This window comes from Dendrobates tinctorius, unplaced genomic scaffold (genome assembly GCF_039654945.1).
Source record: "Dendrobates tinctorius isolate UK_male_01 unplaced genomic scaffold, ASM3965494v1 ptg000297l, whole genome shotgun sequence".
Lineage (NCBI taxonomy): Eukaryota > Metazoa > Chordata > Amphibia > Anura > Dendrobatidae > Dendrobates > Dendrobates tinctorius.
Window position 1 is genome coordinate 2,588,666 of NW_027361964.1, and position 8,664 is coordinate 2,597,329.

Here is an 8,664-nt window from a genome sequence, read left to right on the forward strand (position 1 = left end):
GTCTCCATACAGTGCATATACAACACCGCCATACAGTGACCGGGTGTCTCCATACACTGCATTAACAACACCGCCATACAGTGACCGGGTGTCTCCATACACTGCAATAACAACACCGCCATACAGTGACCGGGTGTCTCCATACACTGCATTAACAACACCGCCATACAGTGACCGGGTGTCTCCATACACTGCAATAACAACACCGCCATACAGTGACCGGGTGTCTCCATACAGTGCATGAATAACACCGCCATACAGCTACCAAGTGTCTCCATACACTGCATAAACAACACCGCCATACAGCTACCAGGTGTCTCCATACAGTGCATAAATAACACCGCCATACAGCTACCAGGAGTCTCCATACAGTGCATAAATAACACCGCCATACAGTGACCGGGTGTCTCCATACGCTGCCTGAATAACACCGACATCCAGCTACCAGGTGTCTCCATACAGTGCATATACAACACCGCCATACAGTGACCGTGTGTCTCCATACAGTGCATAAATAACACTGCCATACAGCTACCAGGTGTCTCCATACAGTGCATATACAACTCCGCCATACAGTGACCGGGTGTCTCCATACACTGCATTAACAACACCGCCATACAGTGACCGGGTGTCTCCATACACTGCAATAACAACACCGCCATACAGTGACCGGGTGTCTCCATACACTGCAAAAACAACACCGCCATACAGTGACCGGGTGTCTCCATACACTGCATTAACAACACCGCCATACAGTGACCGGGTGTCTCCATACACTGCATTAACAACACCGCCATACAGTGACCGGGTGTCTCCATACACTGCATTAACAACACCGCCATACAGTGACCGGGTGTCTCCATACACTGCATTAACAACACCGCCATACAGTGACCGGGTGTCTCCATGCACTGCATAAACAACACCGCCATACAGCTACCAGGTGTCTCCATACAGTGCATAAATAACACCGCCATACAGCTACCAGGAGTCTCCATACAGTGCATAAATAACACCGCTATACAGCTACCAGGTGTCTCCATACAGTGCATAAATAACACCGCCATACAGCTACCAGGTGTCTCCATACAGTGCATAAATAACACCGCCATACAGTGACCGGGTTTCTCCATACACTGCATAAATAACACCGCCATACAGCTACCAGGTGTCTCCATACATTGCATAAACAACACCGCCATACAGTGACCGGGTGTCTCCATACACTGCATAAACAACACCGCCATACAGTGACCGGGTGTCTCCATACAGTGCATGAATAACACCGCCATACAGCTACCAGATGTCTCCATACACTGCATAAACAACACCGCCATACAGCTACCAGGTGTCTCCATACAGTGCATAAATAACACCGCCATACAGCTACCAGGAGTCTCCATACAGTGCATAAATAACACCGCCATACAGTGACCGGGTGTCTCCATACGCTGCATGAATAACACCGACATACAGCTACCAGGTGTCTCCATACAGTGCATATACAACACCGCCATACAGTGACCGGGTGTCTCCATACAGTGCATAAATAACACCGCCATACAGCTACCAGGTGTCTCCATACAGTGCATATACAACACTGCCATACAGTGACCGGGTGTCTCCATACAGTGCATAAATAACACCGCCATACAGCTACCAGGTGTCTCCATACAGTGCATAAATAACACTGCCATACAGCTACCAGGTGTCTCCATATAGTGCATAAACACCACCGCCATACAGTGACCGGGTGTCTCCATACACTGCATAAATGACACCACCGTACAGTGACCGGGTGTCTCCATACACTGTATAAATAACACCGCCATACAGCTACCAGGTGTCTCCATACAGTGCATAAACAACACCGCCATACAGTGACCGGGTGTCTCCATACGCTGCATGAATAACACTGCCATACAGCTACCAGGTGTCTCCATACACTGCATACATAACACCGCCATACAGCTACCAGGTGTCTCCATACAGTGCATAAATAACACCGCCATACAGCTACCAGGTGTCTCCATACACTGCATAAATAACACCGCCATACAGCTACCAGGTGTCTCCATACAGTGCATAAATAACACCGCCATACAGCTACCAGGTGTCTCCATACAGTGCATAAATAACACCGCCAAACAGCTACCAGGTGTCTCCATACAGTGCATAAATAACACCGCCATACAGCTACCAGGTGTCTCCATACAGTGCATAAATAACACCGCCATACAGCTACCAGGTGTCTCCATACAGTGCATAAATAACACCGCCATACAGCTACCAGGTGTCTCCATACAGTGCATAAATAACACCGCCATACAGCTACCAGGTGTCTCCATTCAGTGCATAAATAACACCGCCATACAGCTACCAGGTGTCTCCATATAGTGCATAAACAACACCGCCATACAGTGACCGGGTGTCTCCATACAGTGCATAAATAACACCGCCATACAGCTACCAGGTGTCTCCATACAGTGCATAAATAACACCGCCATACAGCTACCAGGTGTCTCCATATAGTGCATAAACAACACCGCCATACAGTGACCGGGTGTCTCCATACACTGCATAAATGACACCACCGTACAGTGACCGGGTGTCTCCATACACTGTATAAATAACACCGCCATACAGCTACCAGGTGTCTCCATACAGTGCATAAACAAACAACACTGCCATACAACTACCAGGTGTCTCCATACACTGCATAAATAACACCGCCATACAGCTACCAGGTGTCTCCATACAGTGCATAAATAACACCACCATACAGCTACCAGGTGTCTACATACAGTGCATAAATAACACCGCCATACAGCTACCAGGTGTCTCCATACAGTGCATAAATAACACCGCCATACAGCTACCAGGTGTCTCCATATAGTGCATAAACAACACCACCATACAGTGACCGGGTGTCTCCATACAGTGCATAAATAACACCGCCAAACAGCTACCAGGTGTCTCCATACATTGCATAAACAACACCGCCATACAGTGACCGGGTGTCTCCATACAGTGCATAAATAACACCGCCATACAGCTACCAGGTGTCTCCATACACTGCATAAATAACACCGCCATACAGCTACCAGGTGTCTCCATACAGTGCATAAATAACACCACCATACAGCTACCAGGTGTCTACATACAGTGCATAAATAACACCGCCATACAGCTACCAGGTGTCTCCATACAGTGCATAAATAACACCGCCATACAGCTACCAGGTGTCTCCATACAGTGCATAAATAACACCGCCATACAGCTACCAGGTGTCTCCATATAGTGCATAAACAACACCACCATACAGTGACCGGGTGTCTCCATACAGTGCATAAATAACACCGCCAAACAGCTACCAGGTGTCTCCATACATTGCATAAACAACACCGCCATACAGTGACCGGGTGTCTCCATACAGTGCATAAATAACACCGCCATACAGCTACCAGGTGTCTCCATACACTGCATAAATAACACCGCCATACAGCTACCAGGTGTCTCCATACACTGCATAAATAACACCGCCATACAGTGACCGGGTGTCTCCATACGCTGCATGAATAACACCGACATACAGCTACCAGGTGTCTCCATACAGTGCATATACAACACCGCCATACAGTGACCGGGTGTCTCCATACAGTGCATAAATAACACCGCCATACAGCTACCAGGTGTCTCCATACAGTGCATATACAACACCGCCATACAGTGACCGGGTGTCTCCATACAGTGCATAAATAACACCGCCATACAGCTACCAGGTGTCTCCATACAGTGCATAAATAACACTGCCATACAGCTACCAGGTGTCTCCATATAGTGCATAAACACCACCGCCATACAGTGACCGGGTGTCTCCATACACTGCATAAATGACACCACCGTACAGTGACCGGGTGTCTCCATACACTGTATAAATAACACCGCCATACAGCTACCAGGTGTCTCCATACAGTGCATAAATAACACCGCCAAACAGCTACCAGGTGTCTCCATACAGTGCATAAATAACACCGCCATACAGCTACCAGGTGTCTCCATACAGTGCATAAATAACACCGCCATACAGCTACCAGGTGTCTCCATACAGTGCATAAATAACACCGCCATACAGCTACCAGGTGTCTCCATACAGTGCATAAATAACACCGCCATACAGCTACCAGGTGTCTCCATTCAGTGCATAAATAACACCGCCATACAGCTACCAGGTGTCTCCATATAGTGCATAAACAACACCGCCATACAGTGACCGGGTGTCTCCATACAGTGCATAAATAACACCGCCATACAGCTACCAGGTGTCTCCATACAGTGCATAAATAACACCGCCATACAGCTACCAGGTGTCTCCATATAGTGCATAAACAACACCGCCATACAGTGACCGGGTGTCTCCATACACTGCATAAATGACACCACCGTACAGTGACCGGGTGTCTCCATACACTGTATAAATAACACCGCCATACAGCTACCAGGTGTCTCCATACAGTGCATAAACAAACAACACTGCCATACAACTACCAGGTGTCTCCATACACTGCATAAATAACACCGCCATACAGCTACCAGGTGTCTCCATACAGTGCATAAATAACACCACCATACAGCTACCAGGTGTCTACATACAGTGCATAAATAACACCGCCATACAGCTACCAGGTGTCTCCATACAGTGCATAAATAACACCGCCATACAGCTACCAGGTGTCTCCATATAGTGCATAAACAACACCACCATACAGTGACCGGGTGTCTCCATACAGTGCATAAATAACACCGCCAAACAGCTACCAGGTGTCTCCATACATTGCATAAACAACACCGCCATACAGTGACCGGGTGTCTCCATACAGTGCATAAATAACACCGCCATACAGCTACCAGGTGTCTCCATACACTGCATAAATAACACCACCATACAGCTACCAGGTGTCTCCATACAGTGCATAAATAACACCACCATACAGCTACCAGGTGTCTACATACAGTGCATAAATAACACCGCCATACAGCTACCAGGTGTCTCCATACAGTGCATAAATAACACCGCCATACAGCTACCAGGTGTCTCCATATAGTGCATAAACAACACCACCATACAGTGACCGGGTGTCTCCATACAGTGCATAAATAACACCGCCAAACAGCTACCAGGTGTCTCCATACAGTGCATAAATAACACCGCCAAACAGCTACCAGGTGTCTCCATACATTGCATAAACAACACCGCCATACAGTGACCGGGTGTCTCCATACAGTGCATAAATAACACCGCCATACAGCTACCAGGTGTCTCCATACACTGCATAAATAACACCGCCATACAGCTACCAGGTGTCTCCATACAGTGCATAAATAACACCACCATACAGCTACCAGGTGTCTACATACAGTGCATAAATAACACCGCCATACAGCTACCAGGTGTCTCCATACAGTGCATAAATAACACCGCCATACAGCTACCAGGTGTCTCCATATAGTGCATAAACAACACCACCATACAGTGACCGGGTGTCTCCATACAGTGCATAAATAACACCGCCAAACAGCTACCAGGTGTCTCCATACATTGCATAAACAACACCGCCCTACAGTGACCGGGTGTCTCCATACACTGCAATAACAACACCGCCATACAGCTACCAGGTGTCTCCATACACTGCTTTAACAACACCGCCATACAGTGACCGGGTGTCTCCATACACTGCAATAACAACACCGCCATACAGCTACCAGGTGTCTCCATACAGTGCATAAACAACACCGCTATACAGTGACCGGGTGTCTCCATACACTGCATAACCAACATCACCATACAGTGACCGGGTGTCTCCATACACTGCATAAACAACACCGCCACACAGTGACCGGGTGTCTCCATATACTGCATAAACAACACCGCCATACAGTGACCGGGTGTCTCCATACAGTGCATAAATAACACCGCCATACAGCTACCAGGTGTCTCCATACAGTGCCTAAACAACACCGCCATACAGTGACCGGGTGTCTCCATGCACTGCATAAACAACACCGCCATACAGTGACCGGGTGTCTCCATACAGTGCATGAATAACACCGCCATACAGCTACCAGGTGTCTCCATACACTGCATAAACAACACCGCTATACAGCTACCAGGTGTCTCCATACAGTGCATAAATAACACCGCCATACAGCTACCAGGTGTCTCCATACAGTGCATAAATAACACCGCCATACAGTGACCGGGTGTCTCCATACGCTGCATGAATAACACCGACATACAGCTACCAGGTGTCTCCATACAGTGCATATACAACACCGCCATACAGTGACCGGATGTCTCCATACAGTGCATAAATAACACCGCCATACAGCTACCAGGTGTCTCCATACAGTGCATAAATAACACCACCATACAGTGACCGGGTTTCTCCATACACTGCATAAATAACACCGCCATACAGCTACCAGGTGTCTCCATACATTGCATAAACAACACCGCCATACAGTGACCGGGTGTCTCCATACACTGCATAAACAACACCGCCATACAGTGACCGGGTGTCTCCATACAGTGCATGAATAACACCGCCATACAGCTACCAGATGTCTCCATACACTGCATAAACAACACCGCCATACAGCTACCAGGTGTCTCCATACAGTGCATAAATAACACCGCCATACAGCTACCAGGAGTCTCCATACAGTGCATAAATAACACCGCCATACAGTGACCGGGTGTCTCCATACGCTGCATGAATAACACCGACATACAGCTACCAGGTGTCTCCATACAGTGCATATACAACACCGCCATACAGTGACCGGGTGTCTCCATACAGTGCATAAATAACACCGCCATACAGCTACCAGGTGTCTCCATACAGTGCATATACAACACCGCCATACAGTGACCGGGTGTCTCCATACAGTGCATAAATAACACCGCCATACAGCTACCAGGTGTCTCCATACAGTGCATAAACACCACCGCCATACAGTGACCAGGTGTCTCCATACACTGCATAAATGACACCACCGTACAGTGACCGGGTGTCTCCATACACTGTATAAATAACACCGCCATACAGCTACCAGGTGTCTCCATACAGTGCATAAACAACACCGCCATACAGTGACCGGGTGTCTCCATACGCTGCATGAATAACACTGCCATACAGCTACCAGGTGTCTCCATACACTGCATAAATAACACCGCCATACAGCTACCAGGTGTCTCCATACAGTGCATAAATAACACCGCCATACAGCTACCAGGTGTCTCCATACACTGCATAAATAACACCGCCATACAGCTACCAGGTGTCTCCATACAGTGCATAAATAACACCGCCATACAGCTACCAGGTGCCTCCATACAGTGCATAAATAACACCGCCAAACAGCTACCAGGTGTCTCCATACAGTGCATAAATAACACCGCCATACAGCTACCAGGTGTCTCCATACAGTGCATAAATAACACCGCCATACAGCTACCAGGTGTCTCCATACAGTGCATAAATAACACCGCCATACAGCTACCAGGTGTCTCCATACAGTGCATAAATAACACCGCCATACAGCTACCAGGTGTCTCCATTCAGTGCATAAATAACACCGCCATACAGCTACCAGGTGTCTCCATATAGTGCATAAACAACACCGCCATACAGTGACCGGGTGTCTCCATACAGTGCATAAATAACACCGCCATACAGCTACCAGGTGTCTCCATACAGTGCATAAATAACACCGCCATACAGCTACCAGGTGTCTCCATATAGTGCATAAACAACACCGCCATACAGTGACCGGGTGTCTCCATACACTGCATAAATGACACCACCGTACAGTGACCGGGTGTCTCCATACACTGTATAAATAACACCGCCATACAGCTACCAGGTGTCTCCATACAGTGCATAAACAAACAACACTGCCATACAACTACCAGGTGTCTCCATACACTGCATAAATAACACCGCCATACAGCTACCAGGTGTCTCCATACAGTGCATAAATAACACCGCCATACAGCCACCAGGTGTCTCCATACAGTGCATAAATAACACCGCCATACAGCTACCAGGTGTCTCCATACAGTGCATTTATAACACCACCATACAGCTACCAGGTGTCTCCATGCAGGGCATAAATAACACCGCCATACAGCTACCAGGTGTCTCCATATAGTGCATAAACAACACCGCTATACAGTGACCGGGTGTCTCCATACAGTGCATTAATAACACCGCCATACAGCTACCAGGTGTCTCCATACAGTGCATAAATAACACCCCCATACAGCTACCAGGTGTCTCCATATAGTGCATAAACAACACCACCATACAGTGACCGGGTGTCTCCATACACTGCATAAATAACACCGCCATACAGCTACCAGGTGTCTCCATATAGTGCATAAACAACACCGCTATACAGTGACCGGGTGTCTCCATACAGTGCATAAATAACACCGCCATACAGCTACCAGGTGTCTCCATACAGTGCATAAATTACACCGCCATACAGCTACCAGGTGTCTCCATATAGTGCATAAACAACACCGCTATACAGTGACCGGGTGTCTCCATACAGTGCATAAATAACACCGCCATACAGCTACCAGGTGTCTCCATACAG